The following is a 26,868-nucleotide window of genomic DNA, read 5'->3' as shown; positions in this document are numbered from 1 at the left end:
CACATGTCCTAACAAGAGCTTCCTTCTCCCGAGCTCCCCTTTCACTCACTGTGTATGGCTGCTTAAACAGACTGCCCCGCCCACCACACAATCTGCCAATCAGAGGTTACATCACAACAGGGCTCTGCAGCCTGTATCCAATGAGGGCGCTGCTGACATCTCCCTCCTCACCCACCACGTGTGCCTGGCACCCCGTACTGTGTGTGCAGTGAGTGCTCAGAGGAGCATGGAGATGGCGGGAGGAGACCAGAGATGACACGGGTGGTGTGCTTAGGACCAGACACAGGTGAGCTGTGCCATTGCTGCTCATTATCATGGTGGCTCTGTACAGCATTGTCTATGGGAGCTGTATAGTGTGTGCTGGGGCAGACTCAGTCTGTATTAGGACTGTCAGGATTATTGGGTGATTAAATAATAGAAAAAAAAATGGATTTAAAAAGCCATGTATATTCCATCTTATGCATACGGATTTTGAACAGCACAGCTTCCATCTTGTTTCGGAGGTGAAGGAAAGTTCATATATGTTCTTTTGCATAATGTCTGTTAAAAGAGAGTCTAGAATTTCTACAGAAAAACCTTTGTAAGTCTTTAGTTATATATGAGTGGTACATGGACATCTCATCAGATAAGACATCATGGTAGGGCCAGTCTGTCTGTAAGTATGTTAACAATTGAGAATAGCCCAGTGTACTCTATCAGACATTTAAAATATATATTTAAAGATACCTGATATTGTGTGTAAGCTGTATATCAACAATTAAGTCTTATTCTATTATTGATAGAAGTGTGAACTTGGAACTTATATAATGTTAGATATATAAATATATATTATATATTTATATATCTAACATTATATACAACTCTATGAAATTTCACACTAATAAATGGGACACATGGATCACACACTCAGATATACTTTTTTCTAACTACTGTACAGGTGACTAACTATTTAAAACCCTTTCATTTGACACCGGGTATCCGGCCTAACGCTTAGTGTTATGAAACTCTCTTTCTAACAATACTGCTCTGTACCTATATCCAGGAACTATATTTTTGATATCCTTGTTGTTATTTTGATATCAAACTCCCATATTTAATGGAGATAACCGGAAATTACTTAAGATTGTTATATTACTATTTACTCTATGTGATACCATTATTTGTCATATTAATGTACCAATTCTCTTTGTACCACCATCTTCTGTTTCCTTTCAATAAGAGTTTGTATACAAAAAAGATATACAAATATATATATACACATAAGTATACTTTTCTATTAAGTGTAAGGACATATGTATCTTGTAACTAATTACCTCATTTTAGAGAAGTTTGTAGTTAAGTTTTTATGACCACTATAGATCTTCCAATCCTAGCCTAAATGTCTGACAGTAATGTCAGAATTCAAATAATGAATGGATCTTCACTAGCAAGAGGTCAAAGGTTATCTTTAAATAGTGGTCTTATTGTATGTTCTAATTATTTTAAATACTGAATCTAATAAGCAGTACAATGCTGCCCCCTTTGGAGATGCTAATAAATGCATTCTCGGGGTAACTTAGTATTTTCCAATAAAAATATAATCTCTATAAATGGTTTACCAGACCCAACAATTGCCAGGGTACATGATGGAGATTAGATGGACATTTATGTATGTACTGAGAGTATGGACAAGCTTTTATTTTGCTTTTATGGTTAATCTTGAATATAAAGGAATTATCATATAGTTTTATTATCCAAAGTATTGGGTTAATTATTAAAGAGGCGTGACTATGACCTCACCAGTTAATGAGTAGAATGTCCCAACCAATGGGGATAATATTCCTCCCTCTGGGTTTAACTTATGGTAATTTTAATAGTCCTTTGTTCAATACCATGTAAAAAGGAGAACCCAGATGTAATCGGACACATTACACATACTGACAACACCCCTTACACTTGCAACACACACACTACTACATCCATCTATAGACTCATCTAGACATACTCCATCTTGCTCCATCATTTATCTGAAACTTTGAGGGAAGCCAAATGAAACTCCTCCCTCACGGCCACCATCTTGGGAAGGCATCCATCTTAAGGACTCTGGTAATGACCATTTGAAGCTAGCAGCCATCTTAAGTGTGGTAAATATACCTTGTGTGTTATTTGATTTTATTCAATATTGTTTATTTCCTTCCTTATATGTTTTATATTGCATATTTAAGGGTAATAAGATTACAATCCCAGCCATATAAACCATAGTAGATTTTTCTCTAAAAAGCTGATTTTTGTTTTTATACATTTATTAATATCAAATTTAGCGCATTATTTGCGATTTTAGTCTTCCGTTTTGCATGGCTCATTCTCGCTCCATCTGCAGTGGAGTGACTGTCGGCAGTGCAATTCGCAGACAATTGTGGTCTGTTTATATAGAACACTTACCTATGGTTTATGCTATACCTGGAGAAAAGGTAATCTTGCTTTCATTTTTTTTTCTTTCATTATTGAGCTACATATCACATTGCATTCATTGTTTAAGCTTGTATTTTATGTAAAGTTATCCTTTTGTGTCATTTCCAGTTTGATCATATATTGTGAATACATGTCTTGTGAATAAATATTCTTATATATATTCCATACTGTAGACTGTTTTCACTAAGATTGGTATATGCTTTTAAAAAGAAATTAATCAATTAAAAATAATTTGTTACATATTGATTTGTGGAAATAAGTTGAGATTCTCCTACCTCACAGATCTTTGCTTATTGACATAAATAGACACTGTTATATTCAGAGCAGTATAAATATTCTGACAGGACACACCTGAAGTGTGGATATGGGGGGGGGGGCACTTCAACTGACTGCCCTCTCCTCTATTATCTATGTGGGCATGAAGAGTTTCCCCCCCCCCCCCCCGCACCATTTACTTGCCACAGTGATGAAATATATGTGCAAGCTCCAGCTTATGTTAAGAGTTTCTGCAGGGCAAAGGACTTTCTACTTACCCCCACATGTAGGAAAGGCACAGTGATATTCATGTCACAGTCTCTGACCATGTCTTGTATCATGTCTGCAGTCTCTGACCATCTCTGGTATCATGTCCGCACAGTCTCTGACCATCTCTTGTATCATGTCTGCACAGTCTCTCACCATCTCTTGTATCATCACTGTACAGTCTCTGACCATCTCTTGTATCATGTCTGCACAGTCTCTGACCATCTCTTGTATCATGTCTGCACAGTCTCTGACCATCTCTTGTATCATGTCTGCACAGTCTCTGACCATCTTTGTATCATAACTGCACAGTCTCTGACCTTCTCTTGTATCATGTCCGCAGAGTCTCTGACCATCTCTTGTATCATGTCCGCACAGTCTCTGACCATCTCTTGTATCATGTCTGCACAGTCTCTGACCATCTCTTGTATCATTTCCACACAGTCTCTGACCATCTATTGTATCATGTCCGCACAGTCCCTGACCATCTCTTGTATCATGTCTGCAGTCTCTGACCATCTCTTTTTTTTTTAATTTAATTTTTATTGAGTTTCACATGAGAAACATAAACAACAATAGGGAAACAAAGAGAAAGGTAGGGGGTACGCAACATGGGTACATGTACACAGATAGGATCATACATGTTCAAAGAAACAAAATATGGCATAGTATTCATTGACTACTCCTATGTGACCATGACTTCCAGGAATTTTGGAAGGAAGCCAACTTGCCTGACCTGAGGGCTATGAGGCGTTCATGTTCATATGTGAAGTCAACATATTGGACAACGTCTGAAAGGGATGGTATGTCGGTCGTCCTCCACCTCCTGGTAATTAGGACTCTCGCAGCCAGAAAAATATGGGCCACAACAGTCCTATATTGGAGTGGGAATTTGTCTATGGTAAGGTTTAAGAGAGCTAGAGCTGGGTCCGGTGGAGTGAGGACACCTGACGTCGATGAAACCAGTCTGAACACTTGGCGCCAGAAACTTGTGAGACTCTTACAAGCCCACAATATGTGGACAAGATTGCCTACTTGTCCTCAATCTCTCCAGCAAAGTGGTGAATGTGAGAGGTAGAAGGAATTAAGTTTGTAGGGGGTTAAGTACCACCTAGAAAGAACTTTGTATGAAAGTTCCCAGTGGTTTGCACAGTGGGAGATAGAATGTGTATAAAGGATTGCCTGTTTCCATTGGGTTATGTCAAAGGATTTATGGAGCTCCGATTCCCACTTCAGCATGGGGGCTGATTTAGAGAATGTTCGTTTCTGTTGGACTGATTGGTAGAATAGTGAGGTCCCTTTAGATGCTAGAGGTCCTTTCGTGAGGTATTGCCAAAGATCGGACTGGATAGTGATATTCGGCACTATATTCAGTGTTTTTTAATAAAGTTGGCGATGCGTAGGTGTGTGTAGGTCTCGGTGGAAGGGAGACGCAAGGCAGTGAGGGATTTCAATATCGGGCCTTCCTGGATTTCAGCTAACCAAAGTAGACCATTACCCAGCCATTTGTGAAGGGGCAGTTAAGGTTTCCAACGGTATGTGTATTGTAGTGGATACTTGGGAAGAAGCTTGGTGTTGGAGAGTATGTCTCCAAGCCAGTAGGGATGCCTGTGTGGTTAGTGGCATTTGGTGCAATGAGAGAGGTTTCCAGCAGTCTGCCGACAACAGAAGGGACATTGGCTATGGCTGTTTCAGCTAGCACCCATTGGACGTCAGTGTTTGGCGTGAACCAATGATTAATGTGGGTCATGCGGGTCGCCACACAATAGTCATGTAGGTCTACCATGCCTAGTCCGCCCACCCGTTTGTGTTTGATAATTAGCGACCAGGGACATCTAGGCCTTTTGTCCTGCCAGACATAGCGTTTGAGGAGTGATTGGAGAATGGATATGTAGGAGTTGGCTATAGAAAGTGGCAACGTTCTGAAAATGTATAAAATTTTTGGGAGTACCATCATTTTCAAGGCAGCTATCCTGCCCACCCAAGATAATTCCTTATACATTTTTTGGGAAAGGATTTTAGTCACCTCCTGAATGAGGGGTTTTAGGTTGGCAGAAACCACATGTTTTAAGGATGAAGTCAGCTGCAATACCAGATACGGGATGGCCTTGGAGGTCCAGCTATAGGGAAGTGATTTTTCCACGTGGGATCTGGTAGAATCATGAGAGCCTAGGTCTAGAATGAGGGACTTGTGGAAATTGACTTTATAGTACGAGATTTTGCTGAAGGATTCCAATGTTTTGTGGGCAAAGGGAAGCGATATAATAGGGTTGGTGAGGGATAAGATAACGTCCTCCGCGAATAAGCTGATGACATGAGAAGTACCACGGAATTTAAAACCAGCTATATGGGGATTCCAACAGATAGCCTCTGCTAACGGTTCAATCATGGGGTTAAATATTGTGGGGGACAAGGGGCACCCCTGTCTAGTCCCATTACTGATGGGGAAAGGGCGGGAGAGCATTCCAGAAGTATAAACTTGGGCCAAGGGCAAGGAGTATAGGGCCAGGATTGCATTTAAAATCATGCCGCTGAAGCCGAATTTGCGCAATGTGAATTTCATATACGACCAGTGGACCCTATCAAACGCCTTCTCTGCATCTATAGAGAGAAGCAGAGAAGGCATTTTTGTGGAGTTAGCGTGATGAATCAAGTTCAAGATTCTCCTAGTGGCGTCGGAGGCTTGTCTGCCTCTCATGAAACCCAGCTGGTCAGATCTAATTAATAGTGGCATCAAGGACGACAATCTGTTCGCTAGTAGTTTTGCATAGATTTTGACGTCCACGTTCAATAAAGATATAGGGCGAAAATTTGCAGGTGTGTCCGGGCGTTTCCCTGGTTTGGGAAGTGTGACTATGTGGGCTGATAGGAATTACTTAGGGGGAGAGGAAGATGATGCAAAGGCCTGGAAAAGTTTCAGAAGATAGGGAGAAAGGATGGGGGCCATGGATTTATAATAAGCATTAGAAAAACCGTCGGGGCCAGGGGCTTTATCCCTTGGAAGGGATTTGATAGTTTTTTGAATTTCCTCAACGGTGAGTGGGGCATTTAGAGTATCTAGGTGTGTTTTCGTGAGGGAGGGGAGGCGGATAGCTGCCAAAAAGCTGTTGATATCCTCATCGGAGGGTTGAAAAGTGTTACTGTCTTCTTTTAGGTTGTAAAGTGCACCATAATAGTCAGCAAACGCGTTGGCTATATCTTGTGGGTTGATCAGTTTGGTCTTGGAAAATGGGTGCATAATGAACGGGATTTTAGCCTTCGAATTACGAGTCTTTAGTTTGGACGCCAGGAATTTACCCGCCTTGTTGTGTAGGTGATAATAGTTGAGTTTAAGGGATCATAACATGTTGTCATGGTCTCGAATAAGCAACAACCGTAGGGTCGCCCTTAGTCGCGTCAATTGGTCCGTCCTGTGGGGTGTGGCATCTACTTTGTTCAGCGTTTCTAGCTTATGAATATCAGAAAGAATAGAGGATAAGGCCTGTTGGTGTTTCCCTGGCATCTAATTGTATTAAAATACCTCTCATAAACGCTTTGTGGGTGCTCCAGAGGGTGACATCCGAGACATCCCGGGTGTCGTTGTCAGAGAAGAACTGTTCCAGATGTGTTTGCACGTTTGGCCAGTTCTGGGTCCTGGACCAACCTTGTTGCACCTCCAGATGCGGGTAGGGGGGCTGGAGTGGCCAAGATCCAGAACAGTCACAACAGCAGCGTGGTCTGACCAGGTAATATCCTGGATGTTGAGAGAAGCCACTCTCTGGAGAAGCCACTTATCCAACAGGAAAAGGTAAATTCTTGAATACGTTCTATGTCTATGAGAGAGTAAGTGAAATCGTGTTCAGTAGCATGAAAACACCTCCAGCTGTCATAGAGATCCGAGGAGTGCAGGAGACCACGCAATGAAAGAGTGCGGCCCCTGCCCCCCACGGATGAGTCCAGGACAGGATCAGGAACAACATTAAATTCCCCACATACTAACAAATTCCCCCTGCGCACCTTAGAAATTCTCTTAAGGAGGGACCTTAGAAATCTCAGCAGGCGGGCAGCGGGAGCATTAAGGGATACCACAGTCATCAACATTTTGTCAATTGTGCAAATTAGGATGATATATCTACCATCGTCGTCTATATGCGATTCATGCAATTCAAAGTCCACGGAGTCTCTAACGGCTAAAAGAATGCCCCGCTTTTTAACGGCAGCAGAGAAGAGAAAAACATGAGGATATGCAGGGTGGCGGCAGTACGGCGTAGCGTCTTTTTTAAAGTGGGTTTCTTGAATGGTCAAGATGTCGATCTGTTGTTTCACGGCTTCTTTCCACATAGTCCTCCTTTTTGCCGGATGATTAAGGCCGTTGGCATTCAGGGTCAGGAGTTTAAGTCCCATCAGTGTTCCATTGATAGAAAGATATGACAGGTCTTGGACACGTCTTATAGAGGATTGATCTGGTAAAGATATTTTTGGTCAGGCTGGTAGAGTCCATTGCAGGAGAGAAAATGAAAGTCATGGAGGAGGATGTTGTCATGAAGAAAGGGTAGAGTGAAGTACTGGTACTGCTGGATCCGGTTCCTTGTATGGTCCAGTGGAGAAGATGAGAGTGGGTTGCGTTACCCAAGACAAACTGGGAGGGGGGAATCCCAACAGGGGTTGTAAAAAGGAGAAGGCCCCAAAAGAAAAGGGCTTTAAGCCGCCGGAGCTGTGACATGGTAAGGGGGTGATGGAGCAAAACGCTCAAGAAAGTAGGAAAGATTCAGCAAGACGGTGGAGGCTCAATAGAGGACCAGGGTTTCTGTTCTGGAGATCCATGTTTTTGTAGGTATTCAGGGGACCTCCGAGGATGGTAGTTGAGGTCTGGAGCGCTCTTCGGGTCTCAGTGGCGGACAGCGATCATGATGGAAATGATCAGGTGGAGGGTGAGATGCAGGAAGAATGTTCCACGAAGTAAGGAGGGAAACTCCCTCGTCTACGGAGCGTATCATGGAGTTAACCCCATCTCGAGTGACTATCAGAGTAGCTGGATATTTCCATTTGTATGGAATGTTATGCTTGCGAAGGGCTTTGGTCACCGTAGCTAATTTTGGCAACGTTGCATGGTGTGCTGGGAGTAGTCCGGAAAGATTTGAACACCTCTCACTTTATCCGGCAGGGAATCAGGCTTTCTGAAAGCGTCCAGGATTTTTTCCTTGACTTGAAAGAAATGAATACTCAAAAGAACATCTCTGGGTGCTTCTTTGGGGATGTGAGAGGGTTTTGGGATATGGTGGATGCGGTCTATGGTCAAATCCGCTTGAGTCAGATTTGGAATTGCTGCTAGGAAAATGTCTTTAACAAAGTGGGGTAGTTGAGCCGGACTCACATTTTCTGGGACGCCCCGCATTTTGAGGTTGTTGCGACGGGAGCGGTCCTCCAAGTCAGCAATTTTCGATTTGAGCCATTGTATCTCGTCAGCATGGTCAGCATGAGCATCCACCATAGTATTAAATGATTGGGCGCAGGCTGTAAGTTGTTCCTCCACATGAGTAACCCTGGTGTTTAAAGCATGGACATCTGCCCTGCAGTGTTTAATACCTTGCCAGAGGTCAGTATGGAGTGAGGTCTTCAGTGATAAGAGAATTTCTTTAAGTGTAACATCCGAGATGGGTTGTCCTATAGTAGGGAACGATGCGATAGGGTCTGGAGTACCCGTATCCATGCTATGTGTGGGATCACCTGCATCTCCCCCTGACCAGGAGGCATATGCAGCCTCATCACCAGTGTCCCTCCTTGGTTTAGATTTGGCATGGCTGTCTAATGGGGTGAGCGGGTCTGGAGCCAGCATGTCAGGAGCAGGGATGTTGACACCCTCTTGGGAGTTCAGGTGTTTTTGCAGCTGGGAAGAAGAAGGTGGACCCATTACGTCCTTGGATGTGCCAGGAGTCATGGAGTGAAAGAAAAATTTAAATTTTCTTGGCTGGGGGGCCTCGCGGCGGCGAGACATCGCTGGATGGGGGGACAGTAGCGCTCTATGTGAGTCCCCTGAAGTGATAGTACCCTGGTCCTGGTGTGTCAAGTCTATTACATGCGGCCTATGGCCGGCGTGGACTCACCCGGCTCCTCCTCCGGTTTTCGGCCGCCGTGCGGTACTCGAGGCCACGGCTTCGGCCTTGCAGGTAGGCCGCGATCGGGCTTGCGGTGTTCCGGCGAGTACCCCGGCAAGTGTGGTGTCAAACGGTGTGCGGAAGAGCGGGCAGACCAACTATGGCAGTTTGGTGCCGATAAAGGGAAGGATGACGATGATATCCGCTGAATTTTAAGTTGTGCGGCGGAGCTCTGTGGAGAAGCATCCGTTCAGCACACGTCCAGGACACGCCCCCCCCTGACCATCTCTTGTATCATGTCCGCACAGTCTCTGACCATCACTTGTATCATGTCCGCAAGGTCTCTGACCATCTCTTGTATCATGTCTGCACAGTCTCTGACCATCTCTTGTATCATGTCCGCACAGTCTCTGACCATCACTTGTATCATGTCCGCACAGTCTCTGATCATCTCTTGTATCATGTCCGCAAGGTCTCTGACGATGTCTTGTATCATGTCTGCACAGTCTCTGACCATCTCTTGTATCATGTCTACACAGTCTCTGACCATCTCTTGTATCATGTCTGCACAGTCTCTGCCCATCTCTTGTATCATGTCCGCAGTCTCTGGGGGGGAGCCTACAGAGGAGTCAAGAGTGGGAGTGTGTAAAATGTTGCGGATATTAAAAAATATCTGTAGCGTCTTTTTAGGCGTTGTGTTCAAATAGTTCATTAACCAGGCTGACTTAAAAACAAAGTGTGATTTTATTCAAACACAGTCGGCACCAAGCATAAATACAATGTAAAAAGAAAGACAGTTCAGTACATTGTAAGAAAAATAAGAAGGAGATAAAGATTAGTTTCTTGTTAGCTCTTGCTACCATGAGGTGTATGTGAAACAGCTGTTGAAGTTAAGCAGAGTGTGTAGGCCTAAAGAAAACAATGAAGTGAGTTTCAATATGTATGTGAAAAACCTTCAGTGTGTTGAAGGAGTGTATGAGATATCTAAGTCCTGTGTCTTAGGATACTGCATTTATACTGTTCTTCAGACCTTCAAAACTCATAATGCAGTTATGATCTAATACAGTTTAAGCTAAATGTGTGATGCCCATATTAGTAATAATTCCTAATTAGAGATGTACCGAACTGTTCGCCGGCGGACAGTTCCCGGCGAACTTCGCATGTTCGCGTTCGCCGCTGCGGCCGAACATATGCGATGTTCGGTCCGCCTCCTATACATCATCATTGAGGCAAACTTTGACCCTGAACCTCACAGTCAGCAGACACATTCCAGGCCAATCAGCATACCTCCCTCCCACACCCTCCCACCTCCTATAAATAAGCAAGGGCAGCATCCATCTTAGATAATTTCTGAAGCAGTGTGTAGTGAGAGCAGGGAAAGTGCTGCTGCTGTTATAGCTAGGGACAGTTAGTCAGTGTTCCCGGTCTTGTTGTTAGTCAGTGTTCTTGGTACACTCGTGCTGTAAGGACAGCACCCCAAAAAGCCCTTCCTAGGGCTGGTATTTGAGTATTTTTATATATATATATATATATATATATATATATATATATATATATATATATATATATATATCTATTGTGCACTGCAGTTGCCTGCCCGCTGTGTGTGAGAGGCCACAGACCCACCACAGACTGTACTGTGTGCACACCACACTCATTTCGGGTGGCACAGGCACAGTACCTGGCATTTTAAAAAATATTTTTTTTTTTCCTCTGTCATAATTGCAGTGAGTGCTGTGTCAGGTCCACAGAGTGCACTGTACCCACTGCAGTGCACTGCCCACCACTGATATATATACGGTGGCACAGCATCTTGTTGCAAATTGAAAAAAAACAATATTTTTTATTATTGCAGTTGCCTGGGCTGCCAGTGACTGTCAGGTCCACAGAGTGTACTGTGCCCACTGCAGTGCCACTGCCCACCCACCACTGATATATACGGTGGCACAGCAGTTTGCAAATTAAAAAAATATATATTTTTTTTATAATTGCAGTTGCCTGGGTGCCAGTGACTGTCAGGTCCACAGAGTTTACTGTGCCCACTGCAGTGCCACTGCGTGCCCACCCACCACTTATATATACGGTGGCACAGCAGCTTGCAAATTAAAAATATATATATTTTTTTTATAATTGCAGTTGCCTGGGTGCCAGTGACTGTCAGGTCCACAGAGTGTACTGTGCCCACTGCAGTGCCACTGCGTGCCCACCCACCACTGATATATACGGTGGCACAGCAGCTTGCAAATTAAATATATATATATTTTTCTATAATTGCAGTTGCCTGGGCTGCCAGTGACTGTCAGGTCCACAGAGTGTACTGTGCCCACTGCCCAACACTCCTATAGGGTGGCACAGCACCTTGCACTCATAGTACAACACATTAAAAAAAATGACAGGCAGAGGCAGGCCACCCCGCAAGGGCCGTCATGGTCGTGGTGCTGTGATTTCCTTTGGCCCTAGAATAATGCCCAGTGTTCAGAGGCCACAGACCCTGAACTCAAAAAATTCTGAGGCCATAGTTGACTGGCTTACACAGGACACCCAATCGTCTACAGCTTCAGCTCGGAACCCTAATGCACCATCCTCCTCCAGCTCAGCTTCGGGCACCTCTAAATTTACCACTCGCCCGCCCGCCGGCACCACCACCAACACTAGCACCACAGCCGCTTCACTTGATCTGTCAGAGGAGTTATTTACACATCAGTTGGAAGAAATAAGTGATGCGCAACCATTTGTGCCAGAGGATGTAGAAAACGGTCTACAAGATCCTCCTGGTCCAGCATCTTCAGCCACGTCAACCACTGCTGTCCTCCTTGCCCCCTATCAACAACCCACCCCTCCGCCTCTCACCTTCAGCAGTTCCTGCTCATCTGCCCACAGTCAGGTGTCTGTCAAGGAAATGTTTGAGCGTAAGAAGCCAATCTCACAGAGTCACCCCCTTGCCCGGTGTCTGACAGCTGTCTTGTCGGAACTCTTAGCCCGCCAGCTTTTACCATACAAGCTGGTGGAGTCTGAGGCCTTCAAAAAATTTGTCGCTATTGGGACACCGCAGTGGAAGGTACCCGGCCGAAATTATTTTTCACAAAAGTCAATCCCCAACCTGTACTCTATTGTGGAAAAGGAAGTCATGGCATATCTGGCACACAGTGTTGGGGCAAGGGTCCATCTGACCACTGATAGCTGGTCTGCAAAGCACAGTCAGGGCAGGTATATCACTTACACTGCGCATTGGGTAAGCCTGCTGGCGGCTGCCAAGCATGGAATGCGTGGCTCTGCTGCAGAGGAGTTGGTGACACCGCCATGACTTGCAGGCAGGCCTGCTGCCACCTCCTCTACTCCTCCTACTCCATCCTCTTTGCTAACCTCCTCGGCTGAGTCCTCTTCTGCTGTTGCGTCTTGCTCCACACCAACTGCACCCCCCCCCAGCTCCCCAGGGGCTATTCCACATCCCGGATACGACAGTGTCACGCTGTCTTGGGGTTGACTTGCCTGAAAGCAGAGAGTCACACCGGACCAGCACTCCTGTCCGCCCTGAATGCACAGGTGGATCAGTGGCTGACCCCACACCAACTGGAGATCGGCAAAGTGGTGTGTGACAACGGAAGCAATTTGTTGGCGGCATTGAATTTGGTCAAGTTGACACATGTGCCGTGCATGGCACATGTGTTGAATCTGATCATACAACGCTTTGTGCATAAGTACACAGGCTTACAGGACGTCCTCAAGCAGGCGAGGAAGGTGAGTGGCCATTTCAGGCGTTCCTACACGGCCATGGCGCACTTTTCCGATATTCAGCGGCGAAACAACATGCCAGTGAGGCGCTTGATTTTTGACAGCCCGACACATTGAAATTCAACACTCCTAATGCTCGACCGCCTGCTCCAACAAGAAAAAGCGGTCAACGAGTGTTTGTATGACCGGGGTGCTAGGACAGCCTCTGAGGAGCTGGGTATTTTTTTGCCATGTTACTGGACGCTCATGCGCAATGCCTGTAGGCTCATGCGTCCTTTTGAGGAGATGACAAACCTAGTCAGTCGCAACGAAGGCACCATCAGCGACATCATCCCATTTGTTTTCTTCCTGGAGCGTGCCCTGCGAAGAGTGCTGGATCAGGTCGTAGATGAGCGTGAAGAGGAAGAGTTGTGGTCACCATCACCACCAGAAACAGCCTTATCATCGCTTGCTGGACCTGCGGCAACGCTGGAAGAGGAGTCTGAGGAAGAGGAGTCAGAGGAGGAATGTGGCTTTGAGGAGGAGGAAGATCAACCACAGAAGGCATCCCAGGGTGCTTGTTGTCGCCTATCTGGTACCCGTGGTGTTGTACGTGGCTGGGGGGAAGAACAGACCTTCAATGAGATCAGGTCTCAGGACGAGGACGAGGAATGGGACATGAGTAGCTCGGCATCCAACCTTGTGCAAATGGGGTCTTTCATGCTGTCATGCCTGTTGAGGGACCCTCGTATAAAAAGGCTGAAGGAGAAGCAGAAAGTGTCTGAAATGTTACCGAATTTCCGACAGTCGGAAAGGATGCAGCAGTTCCAAAACAAGTTTAAAAGTATGCTTTACACAGCGTATAAGGGTGATGTCACAGCACGGGAATCTAACAGGGGAAGAGGTGAAAGTAATCCTCCTCCTACCATGACCATGCCAGCAAGGACAGGACACTTTACAGACATGTTGTTGATGGAGGACATGCGGAGCTTTTTAAGTCCTACGCATCGCCACAGCCCTTCGGGGTGTAATGTTCCGGTACCTTTGGTACCCTAAATTACACTTTCCACAAGTGTATGCGCCCTACCATTTACTTTTGGAAAGGTGCGCATACACCTTTAAGACTGGAGCTGTCATCACTCAGCGCCGGACTAGATGGCTATTTAAGGCGTCGGCTCTCACTCACATGTGTTCGTTCAAACACCCTTATCTGGATGCTAACCTTGCTTGAAGCTTCCATGCTTGCAAGCTTACTTCGCTGACGGAACCTCGCTGCGCTGATCCCTGTATCCCGCTACTGGATCATCCGCCTCTCCTGAACCACCCTTCGGCTGTATCGCTAATAGTGCTAAGTACCCCGCAGGGGAATTCTCTATAAACTTATACTAAGCTTACACTATCTAGCTCTGCATAGTAGAGACTGTTTATCACATCTGCATAAACTAGATTGCTAGCTCTTGAGACTACTGCTACTTTTCTGCACTGGGTTGATCTCTTTTGTATGTCCACCTGCTATTCTGTCATCTGCTATCATACAACATTGTTAAACCTTCCTGCATCCATCTGCTACTGTCTCACCTTCAAGTGTCTATCACCTACCACCTCCACTCAACCTATCCCTCAAACCTTCATCATTGTGTTACCACATATATAAAGTCACTCTAGGAACCAGCTTGCTAATTGTGTGTATTTACTGGCTGAAATAAGACCTTCCACACATGATGAGTCATTGAGGTTGGGAATGGTATCTCAGCATATCTCTTACATGACAATTGACGTGGAACTATTTCTGCAGCTGAAAATCCACACCATATAAGAAACGCAGGAGCGTTACAGATTGAACGAACCTAAAAAATGGATTCAGCAGAAATAGCCACTCAGGTGACACAATTAAAACAGCAAGTATCTGCGTTAATACACGCACTTGCTGAATTAAAAGAAGACAATCAGGCTCTGTCGCAGCAGGTAATTAGACTGACACAACTTACCTCTGCTCAGTCCCCTGAACCCAAGATAAATCCCCCTTTGGTATTTACAGGCGATCGCAAAAAATTTCGCGAATTTAAAAACGCATGTGAGTTACTTTTTTTGCTAAAACCTCGTACCTACCTTACTGATCACATTAAGGTTTGTACTATTATTTCTTACCTATCAAGCGATCCTCGAGCCTGGGCAGATTCTCTTTTTGAGAAAAACGACCAGCTTCTCAACTCCTATGCCTTGTTCCTGGCAGAGCTCAGTAGCCTATATGATGACCCCAATAGGCAGAGTACTGCCGATCTTCAGTTAAGATCCTTGAAACAAGGAAGGAGGCCTGTGGAAGACTTTGTCGCAGAGTTCAAGAGATGGACCCTTGATTCAGAATGGAATGATGCATCTCTGAAAACCCAATTTAGGCTTGGCCTATCAGAAGCCGTTAAGGACGAGCTCGCCCGAGCGGATCTGCCAAAAACCCTGGATGCATTAATACAACTCAGTATTACCATAGATAGAAGACTACGAGAAAGAAAGGCTGAAAAGATGGGAATGCCATTATCCGTTTCCTCTCGGAGTCTGGCCGTTGACCCCGTTCCTATGGAGATAGGAACCATACGCCCACCGCTATCAACTATGGAAAAAGCCAAAAGACGAAAGGAAAATCTCTGCTTGTACTGTGCATCCCCGAATCACAAGATAAACGTCTGTCCCCTAGTCAACAAAAAGAAGGGTGAGTGTTCACATGTCTCTCTAGGAGGATTGACAACTTAATTCACTAACCCCTACATTTCTGTTTTTTTGACATTACAGTGGGACCAGAACAGGATTACTACTAAGGCCATGATTGACACAGGATCTTGTGGAAATTATATGGATATATGTTTAGCTGCTTTAAATAAAATTCCTATTATTTCTAAACTCAAACCTGTCTCAGTAAGTCTTATTACCGGTGTTCCGTTATCCTCTGGTCCGATCACCGATCAGACACAAGCACTTCTAGTCACTATTAACGAGTCTCATAGGGAGACTTCTACCTTCGATTTAATACCATCACCCCACTTTCCCATTGTGTTGGGACTTCCCTGGTTGCACACACACCAACCAACCATAGATTGGAAGAAACGGACCCTGACCTTCCCTTCTTGTTATTGCGAGGAAACGTGTAACCTCCCGTTTTCCGGGAAGATTCTGTCTGTGGTGACAGATGAGATTGCACCACTATGTTATCAGGATCTTTCTGAGGTTTTTCTTGAGAAAAATGCTCAAGCATTACCTCCTCATCGAGACTATGATTGTAGCATTGATCTACTCCCAAATAGCAAATTGCCGTTCGGTCATGTTTATCCTCTTTCACAGGATGAACTTTCCCATCTCAAAACCTATTTGGATGAGAATTTGGAAAAAGGTTTTATTAGACCTTCCACTTCTTCCACAGCAGCAGGACTCTTTTTTGTTCGCAATAAGGACTCAAGTCTCAGACCTATCATCGACTACAGGAAATTGAATGCTATCACAATAAAAGATCGCTATCCTCTACCGCTTATCCCTGAGCTCATTGAGCAGGTGCGTGGAGCTACCTATTTTTCAAAATTGGACCTGAAAGGAGCATACAATCTCATTCGAATCCGTGATGGAGACGAGTGGAAGACTGCATTCAGAACCAGATACGGATTGTTCGAATATCTTGTGATGCCATTCGGGCTATGCAATGCCCCTGCAGTTTTCCAACGATTTATAAACGATATTTTTAAAGACTTACTAGATGTCTGTGTTGTGGTATATCTGGACGATATACTTATATATTCACGATCCCTGTCTGAACACATAAGACATGTAAGACTTGTATTATCGAGATTGCTTGCACATAACCTTTATGTGAAACTGAAGAAATGCTTGTTTCATAAAGACGAGGTACTCTTTCTAGGCTACATCATATCCAAAACAGGAATCGAGATGGACATGAGTAAAATATCCTGCATTCAGGATTGGCCTACACCAACTACACGCAAGGCGCTACAGCGATTCCTGGGATTTTCAAATTTCTACAGGAAGTTCATTAAAAACTTTTCTGCTATTGTGAGACCCCTCACACAGCTCACTAGCATAAAAAAAAAAACATTCAAATGGTCAGAAGAAGCCAATAAAGCTTTTCACTTGTTAAAGACAAGGTTTACTTCCGCTCCCATATTACGCCATCCAGACCCATCCCTCCAATACATTCTGGAGGTAGATGCGTCAAACATGGCAGTAGGAGCAATACTCTCCCAACGACCAACCCACACTTCACCACTTCATCCAGTCGCCTTTTTTTCTAAATCCCTAAGCAGTCCAGAGATAAATTACCCCGTGGGTGAAAAGGAACTGCTTGCTATAAAATTGGCTCTGGAGAATTGGCGACATTTACTCGAAGGCACCCAATTACCAATAATTATATACACGGACCATAAAAACCTCCAATATCTTCAGACTAGCAAAACTCTCTCGCACCGACAGGTACGATGGTCACTATTCTTTCTAAGGTTTAACTTCCTAGTGACCTACACACCTGCAGATAAAAACAAAAAGGCGGATGCACTATCACGACTAACTGAAGAAAACTACTTTGAAATCCCTTCCGTTCCTATAATACCTCACAAACGCATTATTGGAGTTGTCCGTTCCTTGAAGGAAGAGGTTTTGCATGGTATAAGTTTGGATTCACCCCCACCACAACTAAATACTGATGCAGAAGGCTTCCTCTACTACAACGACAAACTTTACATACCACCTACCATACGCACCAAGATCTTGGAATTATCTCATGATGTGCCTATGGCAGGACATATGGGTATGACAAAGACTCTTAATTTGATTTCCCGGCAATTCTGGTGGCCTGACATGAAAACATCTATACAAAAATTTGTCTCTTCATGCAATGTCTGTGCCAGGTCCAAAATTGACACTACGAGACCATCCGGTCTACTATGCAGTCTACCAATACCCCAAACTCCATGGGAAGTTTTGTCCTTGGACTTCATCGTAGAATTGCCTCTTTCCAAAGGATTTAATACCATCTTGGTGTCAGTGGACCATCTGACAAAGATGGCACATTTCATTGCTATTCGCAGACTACCTTCGTCCAAACAAACGGCAGAACTCCTGATGAAACATGTCTTTAGATTACATGGTATCCCAAAAACTCTTCTGTCTGACTGTGGATCCCAATTTATTTCTAAGTTCTGGCAAGAACTATGTCACATACTACGGATCGAGCGGAAGCTCACTTCTCCTTACCATCCGCAGACCAACGGACAGACTGAAAGAGTCAACCAATGCATCGAGCAGTATTTACGTTGTTACACTTCTTACCAACAGGATGATTGGGTGGATCTTCTCCCTCTGGCAGAATTTGCCTACAACAACGCAACCCACAGTACAACCAAGCAGAGTCCGTTCTATTTGAACTATGGGTTTCATCCCTCTATTCTTCCACCACGCATCCTTCCTTCAAACAACCCAGTAGCCTCAGACTATCTTACCCAAATAAAGGATTCTCTGGGTTTATTAAATACTACCATTGCACACGCTCACAGTCAACAAAAGAAGTACTATGATCTTCGCAGAAGACCTTCTCCACAGTACACTATCGGGGACCTCGTTTGGCTCTCAACAAAAATTTTAAGACTGAAGATCCCTAGCAAAAAGCTTGGACCTCTGTTCTTGGGACCTTTCCCAATCAAAAAACTTATTGGAAAAGCTGCAGTACAGCTTACATTGCCAATAGACCTAAAAATCCATCCCATTTTCCATGTGTCGCTACTGAAGCCCCATGTTCCGGACCACGGAATAAGGCCTAATATTCCACCTCCGCCTCCTGTACAAGTTGAAGGTGGAGAAGAATACGAGATAAAAGAGATTCTGGATTCTCGTATCTACAGAAGAAGACTTCAGTACTTGGTTAGATGGAAGAACTATGGGCCCCAAGACGACACCTGGCTAAACACCTCTGAAATACATGCCCCTAGATTAATCCGCAATTTTCATGCGAGATACCCAGACAAACCAGCTCCAGAGGCCTTCAGGAGCAGGCCTTAAGGGGGGGGTATTGTAATGTTCCGGTACCTTTGGTACCCTAAATTACTATTTTCACAAGTGTATGCGCCCCACCATTCTCTTTTGGAAAGGTGCGCATACACCTTTAAGACTGAAGCTGTCATCACTCAGCGCCGGACTAGATGGCTATTTAAAGCACCGGTTCTCACTCACATGTGTTCGTTCAAACACCCTTACCTGGATGCTAACTTGGCTTGAAGCTTTCGTGCTTGCAAGCATACTTCGCTGACGGAACCTCGCTGCGCTGATCCCTGCATCCCGCTTCCGGATCATCCGCTCCTCCTGAACCAACCTTCGGCTGTATTGCTATTAGTGCTAAGTACCCCGCAGGGGAACCCTCTATAAACTTATACTAAGCTTACACTATCTAGCTCTGCATAGTAAAGACTATTTATCACATCTGCATATCTAGATTGCTAGCTCTTAAGACTACTGCTACTTATTCCTGCACTGGGTTGATCTCTCTTGTATGTCCACCTGCTACTCTGTCATCTGCTACCATACATGATTGCTAAACCTACCTGCATCCATCTGCTACTGTCTTACCTTCAAGTGTCTGTCACCTACCACCTCCACTCAACCTGTCTCTTAAATCTTCATCACTGTGTTACTACATACATAAAGTCACTCTAGGAACCAGCTTGTTGAGTGTGTGTATTTACTAGCTGAATTAAGACCTTCCACACATGATGAGTCATTGAGGTTGGGAATGGTATCTCAGCATCTCTCTTACATGACTACTGAAGTGGAATATTTCTGCAGCTGAAAATCCACACCATACATGAAACGCAGGAGCGTTACACTCGTGCATTGCTACTAAAAGAGTTTATTAAAATCCAAAAGCAACATACATTGTACTCACAAACAAAGGATCATTGGACACATGTAATCATCATTTGTTTGAGTACAATGTATGTTGCTTTTGGATTTTAATAAACCTTTTTAGTGGTAATGCATGAGGTCAGTGCGCCCCGCTCTTGTTATTGTCTTTCAGTTTTTTTGGATACCCTTGGTCCTGAGGGGGGGCGAGACCACAAGTGATGCCTACAAAGTCTACCGAAGATCATTTACCCTTTGTCACATACCACCCGAGCTCAGGAGTATTACTATGCTGTGACTTTTTTTTGTACCAGGTTCCCACCTGGCTGATCGCGCCCTTAACTCCTTGGAGGATGACACCAGGCAAGTGGTAATGGCTCTGCCGGCAGAGGATGGGGCCACAATGGAGAAAATTGTGCCACCCCTGGAGGGCTTATTTGGAGAAAATGTAACGGTCCCGCAGCTGAGGAGCACATTCTTTGTCTGGAGACTACAGGAGGTGAAAGTCTTACACAGTTCATGGTAGTGCTCCAGCACCTCTGGAATTGAAAGAAACGATGCACGTGGCTGTGCAGAAATTTCGAATTTGTGAAAAATTCTGAGGGGCCAATTAGGGGGTCAGGACTTCAAGAAAGGCCCAGTCAGGATGGCCATGCAAGAGTGGATTAGAGTACAACCCACCATCTCTTTTCATTACATAATGGTGGACATGGTTGTATGGACACAGGAAGATGCAGAGGCTACGGTAGCATTAACCAAAAATATTGATCTGTTACATATGCTGGAGGAGGCCTTTTATTCAACACTAAGGGAACTTGCCCTGGACGTGGTCTCCCTGAAGCAACAGGTGTCCGCACTCCAAGGGAATTTGGCCCCTTGCCCTAAAAGTGAGAATACACTACAGAGGGACCCAGAAGAAGACGACGAGAAGTGCTGGCAGTGTGGTTGTTACGGGCATGTGAGTAAGAACTGTGGAAGGTCCAACATTAAAAGCATACGCAGGCCACTGTTAAACTAGTGGCTCCCAGGGCAGAGGGACGACCCCTGAGATGAGCCACACAAGGTCCCATCCTACCACAGACCATGGTTGCCCCAAGCCCAGTGGTGTTCACCATTATCAGGGGATTGGAGGTTCCATAACTAATCAACACTTAGTCGGATAGCATAGTCATGTAGTATGACTTTAATATCCACCGCTTTTGGACAGGAGACCAACTGGACTCCTCCTTGCTATCCCTTAAGTTCTAGTGGAAGGCATCACCTTGGTGAAGATCCAGATTGATGACCAAGTGGTGGATCGGGTAGGAGTGGTACTGAACTGTGACCCAGTCACCTCTTTAGTACCCTTTGTTCTGGGCATTAACATGTTAAGGGGCTTGGACTTGCCCCGCTTTCTGGCCAAGTTTGAACATTCTATCTGGTGAGCACAGGACTGTTGCCTACAACCGGTATGGCTCAACATCATCCAAGCTTGTGAAGTCCAACATTGGGCGGCCAGGAAACTGCCCGAGCAAATCGAAGTTCTCTGTACACCTCCTAAAAAGAAGCTACTACTGGTACCCCTCCAAAAGTTAGTCTGGTCCCTCCCCATAGGTGCTCACAAGAGACTGCAAAGAGCCACCGTGATGATAGAATCACACAGGCACCTGGGCAATAGCTGGTTGCATGCACCTTGTTTAAGGTTCACAAACGGAAGGTCCTGGTACAACTGATCAACCTGATTACCCTCCCCAACCATGCCAATTTAGTAAACCTGTACATAATACCCAGTCACTGCATCTTGGAAGCACAGCCGGGGGTAGAGGCCACATGTGCCCTGCTTTAAGCAGTCAGCACCTCATTGTATGAGTCACAACACAAACTATTCCTGGAACAGCTGGACTTTCCCTGCCACACCTGTCTTTGCTGCCAGCCGGGAGAAATACCGGTATGCAGAGGCCATTGACCACCCAATTCACACAGGGGATATCCCACTAATACCATCACATTCCTGCAGCTCTGTGCGAAGGGGGCAAGGACTTTCTTCATAACATGCTACAAAGCAGAATAATCTGGGAGAGCCACAGTCCTTGGGCTGCCCCCATGGTCTTGGTGAGAATGAAAGTTAGAAGCTTACGGTTCTGTGTGGACTATGACAAGCTGAATACCCCAGGTAGAAGAATCGCTGATGGCATTTGGGTAGGCCAGGTACTTTTCCACCCTTGACTTGGCGAGCTGTTACTGGCAAGTTCCAGCGCAAGATCAGGATCATGAAAAGACTGTCTTTATCACTTTATCATGCCCTTGGGACTGTTCAAGTTTAACCGCACGTCTGTTGGTCAGCGCAATGCCCCCAGCACTTTTAAGCGCCTACTGGAAAGGTGCCTGATAGACCTAAACTTTAAGAATGTGCTAGTTTATCTGGCCAATATTTATCTTTTTTTCCAAGACTTTGGAGGATCATGTCCAACACTTGGATCAGGTGTTGGTGAAAAATCCCAAAAATGAGAGAGGCAACAAACTGGAACCTAAGTAGTAGCGTATGCCCTAATGGGTGGACAGTCAGCCCTTTCCTCCAACTCTAGTGTATGATGTAGTCTCAGGAGGACCTAATCCCATTAAGAGACGTCTTCACCATAGCCTGCTGAGACCATGTGCGCTGAGTGGTGATTGTTCCACCAAAATAGCTGGAGACAGATAACCCTTCAATTCTGCAGACATCCCACCAGTACAGGAGGTGCTGGAGAAATGTTACCTGCCCCCTCTCCTGCTGGAGCCTCTGACTCCTGAAACTTCAGAGGCAAGAAGCCCCCACACCATGAGCACAGACAGTCTGGTCATCCTGGAGAGTACAACAGACTGTCCAACTGTCTAGATCTATCTCAGGAGTCTGTTTTGGGCCTGAACAAAGAGGATATGGGGGATGTGAATAGCCCTTACCATCCTGTGACACAGACCCTCAACCAGAAGATGATTACCTACAACCTGACTCCCTGGAAGACACTGTTGCTTGTCGCCCTCTGCGGTCCAAAATCAAAAAATGTCCTGCAAGATACTCTGATTAAGTTGCTTGAATTTCTTCCTCTTGTGCCTTTACCATGTTCAATATGTTGCTCATGTTGTTCTTTATTTTGTTGCGATTTTGAGTACAGCCTCTGTTATTGACAGGGGAGTGTAGGCAGGTGCAGTCGGTTATCTCCACTGTAGGTGGTGTTCAAATGCAGCAGCAATGCAGAGGAAGAACCGAGATGAACATGGTTCCTCTATGGTTTCCTGAGTCACGTGGGAAGCAATCCGGTTGGATGCTTGCCGCCCATGTGACTCTAGCGACCATCTCGGGTATGGCAGATTCAATTTAAGATCATGGCTTCATGGTTTGACGCGCATTCGCATATGGGTAGTGTAGGTTCAGGTCAATCGTCTGTTAGAGACAGTAGTAGTAACAGGGAAAGGTTTCGGATGAGTAAGTAGGGATCCACACGTTGCTCGGATGCCTTGCAATGGCCAGGCCGCATTCTGCCCCTCCAGACAAACACTTTCAGTTCATCTCAAGCCTGGTCTGCTATACGCTGTTGGCTCTATAAATGTTTCCCAGTTGGGCCTTCCTTCCAGTGGGTTTGTTGTGAACTGTTCTGCCTTTCTTTAATAAAAGTTCCATTATTTGCACCTAGACTCTGTGTGTTATTCCTGCTGTACCATGCTGCACCCACCCACTGGCAGAACCTAGAAACTGGGAGTACAGAGATAACACTAAGTGACATTGGGAACACCGGGGGTCCAGAGAGCTTACTGGAAAACACTGCAAACACTGAGGGTACAGTGATCATGCTGGGAGACATTGGGAACACTGGGGTTACAAAGATCACACTGGGAGACACTGGGGTACAGAGATCACACTGGAAAACACTGGGAACACTGGGGGTACAGTGATCATGCTGGGAGACATTGGGAACACTGAGGGTACAGAGATCACACTGGGAAACATTGGGAACACTGGGGTTCAGAGATCACACTGGGAGAAACTGGAAATTCTGGGGGTACAGAAATCACACTGGAAAACACTGCAAACACTGGGGGTACAGTGATCACGCAGGAAGACATTGGGAACACTGGGGGTACAGAGATCACACTGGGAGACATTGGGAACACTGGGGTCCAGAGATCAAACTGGAAAACACTGCAAACACTGGGAGGTACAGAGATCACACTGGGAGACACTGGGAACACTGGGGGTACAAAGATCACACTGGGAGACATTGGGAAGATTGGGAGTACATAGATCACACTGGGAGACACTGGGAACACTGGGGGTACAGAGATCACAGTGGAAGACCTTTTCAGCACACAGCAGAAACAAGGTGGATCCAGTTATAGGAACACTGAGAATATTGGGGTTACTAGGAGTCTCTCAGAATGTAGTAGGTGTTAGTGACAAGAATTTTCTAACAACACGTCCCAACAACCTTCTAACAAGAACATTCTAACAACATATTTCTGCAAAGTAATTTCTAGCAAGTAAGCCTGTTATATAAAGGACCCAACCATTAGTAAGACATATATGAATTATTTTTCTTCATAAAGGGGGTCACTTTCTGGAAATCTTCTGCCTCCTCCAGTTATATAAACTGGGAAGTTTCAGAAGGTTTGTTGGGAGTTTTCTGTATTGGGTCTTTGTGTAAGAGGATCCGCAGCCGGGCCTACTGGTGGTGTCTGTTCTCTCTTACATCCCAGCAGGGTGTAGACGTGTCTCCGCCACTGTGAGGATGCATAATAATAGATCAGAGGATCCAGACAACAACTGACACTGCTCACACTGACACTGATGATGTAGACGATGTACAGGAAGTTGCCGGCTTGGTTATATATCTGCAGGAAATGCATGAACCAAATCACATTGGCTGGGCCAAAGCAGAGGACAAACACACACAGCACAACCACAGACAGGAGGACGGCTCGGGATCTCCTCTGGGCGCCCTTCATTTTCGGAGTGCTGAGACTGCGGACGATTCCAATGTAACAGAAGGTTGTAATAATTAAAGGTAAGAAATATAAAAGTGAGCTATAAAAGGGGAAAATGTAGTAAATCTGAAATCTTTCAACTAATTCAGCATCCTGCACATCATAACAAGTTGTGATCTTTAGGTCGGGAAATGGTCGGGTTTGTTCTCTTATGAGAATCGGTACGGTGCTGACCATTGATATCACCTAGATACAGCAACACACCAGCCAGGCTCTTCTCACTGAGCGCCAGGGAAGTGACTGGACCGGGTAGACCAGAGCCAGGAACCGGTCCACACTGATACTCGTCATCAGCAGGATGGATCCACGCATGTTACTTAAATACATGGCTGTGACAAATCGGCACATCCCTTCCCCCATCAGCCAGTTATTTCCTGAGAATCGGTACACAATGTGGAAAGGAAGAATGCTAACAAAGAGAACATCAGCAGCAGCTAGGTTCAGCAGATACACCACTGCCGGCTTCTTCACCTTCACCAAGAACACGATGATCGCCATTATATTGAGAGGAAGAGCCACGAGGAGAACCACAGTATAGATGGAGGGCACAAACTTTGTCACCAACCAGCTGTCCATATTCGCCTTAAATTCATGTAAAAATGTTTTCTGCAGTATGTGGACCTCGATTTTTCGGGTTGAGTTCACCTTATTTTCATAACCTAAAAATTTCAAAACATGAGATGAAGTCATTGTATGAGAAACATTTTGCAGCATTTTTCACATTACAACAAATAGGAGGACAGCTGGTGATTTCTTATGTACCCTCTTAATGTTAGGTTCCCTGAGATCTGCTGATGATTTCAATGTAAGAGGAAGAACACAGCAGATTTCTGGGTATAAAGGGTTGAGCTCTAAGAAGTTGGACACTAGGCAAAATTAAACAGCCCAGCATATCTCTGTATATACCGTATGCTTCAGTTGTAGGAGAATGGAGACTATTCAAATCAAAAGGCACAGCAGATCTCTGGGTATATGCTTCAGCTCTAGGAGAAATGGACACTAGGCAAACCAAAAGGCTCAGCAGATCACTTGACTAGGGGATTAAAGATGATTTGTCTCCATACTGCTCTGACCATCACTCTCCTCCTCCATTATAAATAACCACATGACCACAGGTTGGAGTTAAATGGCCATAGCAGCCTTTTATTAACAAACTGTATACATAACAGGTAAATAACACGTTAAACCCAGTTTTTTACTGGAGCCTCAAGGTCCCAGTAGGCATCAAAGAAGGAGGTACCTGCATCCAACTTAATTAGGCCTCCAGCTGCCACAGCACCGGCTCGGAGACAACCAGTCGCAGGTACCAACATACCAACTACTGGGAGCCGTACCTCAGACGGGTCCCTACCAAGTATAAGTTTGCACCATCAGGGAGCCGTACCTGAGACGGGTCCCTACCAAGTATAAGTTTGCACCATCTGGGAGCCGTACCTCAGACGGGTCCCTACCAAGTATAAGTTTGCACCATACTAACCTACCAGGACCTTGTACCCCGCCACCACCGCACAAACATGACACCTTAGGTTTGTACGGCCCCACAAACCTGCAAGGCTCTCTGAAAAACCAGCCTGCACACCAATGCCACCGCCTAATACCCACAGTATCCAAGTAAAACCCATCACCACATCAGTACCCCCCACAATCCAACTCCCAACGTTATAACCACCCAGAAAATCGCCAGCCCGGACAACAAACCGGGACACCCCACATCGACCTAAACCTGAGCCACGGTCAGGCTCCCCATTGACCGCCCATACGCCAGTGAGTAACAACGCCCATCTCAGACCAACAAGTGTCAACCCTGGACAGCAAGTGCAAGGCGCAAGTTAATTTTTTGCAATAAATAAGCTTGTACCGAGATCTAAACCCCACACAACATCTTCCCGGCGTGTCCTGCCACACCAAGGGGCCCAATCCAATTGAGGATAACACTCGCCCATGGCAATGACCCAACCCAAGCCAGGCATCCTTATCAATTGCAGTGTATCCTCCCACTTGGAATGTCCAGTCGCCATCCGATATGCCAGGCGACTGAAACCCAGCACACCCTACTACACCCTACTACACCCTAGGAGTGCCCCCGCTATGGATCTAGTAGGAAGCACCAGTAAGGAACCCAGACTTATCACCCCAGGGATGCACGAAGAGGAGTGACAAACGGTAAAACAAAACACACAAGTCAAACAAGGCATAGACATACTCAGGTAAACCAAGAAACAAG

The 26,868-nt window shown here is 45.4% G+C and overlaps 1 protein-coding gene and 1 pseudogene across 2 annotated transcripts in view; both read right to left on the bottom strand.

Moving 5' to 3' along the window:
• Positions 1 to 26,868, bottom strand: part of LOC309550867 (E3 ubiquitin/ISG15 ligase TRIM25-like) — an 89,896-nt gene that overhangs the window by 11,764 nt on the left and 51,264 nt on the right. The window lies entirely within an intron of this gene.
• LOC309566569 (proteinase-activated receptor 1-like) lies at positions 24,242 to 25,235 on the bottom strand (annotated as a pseudogene). Its single transcript has one exon. The product of its transcript is annotated as a proteinase-activated receptor 1-like (transcript).

This window comes from Pelophylax lessonae, assembly GCF_965119305.1.
Source record: "Pelophylax lessonae genome assembly, chromosome: 1".
Taxonomy (NCBI): Eukaryota; Metazoa; Chordata; class Amphibia; order Anura; family Ranidae; genus Pelophylax; species Pelophylax lessonae.
This window is presented reverse-complemented; position numbering and strand designations above follow the sequence as displayed.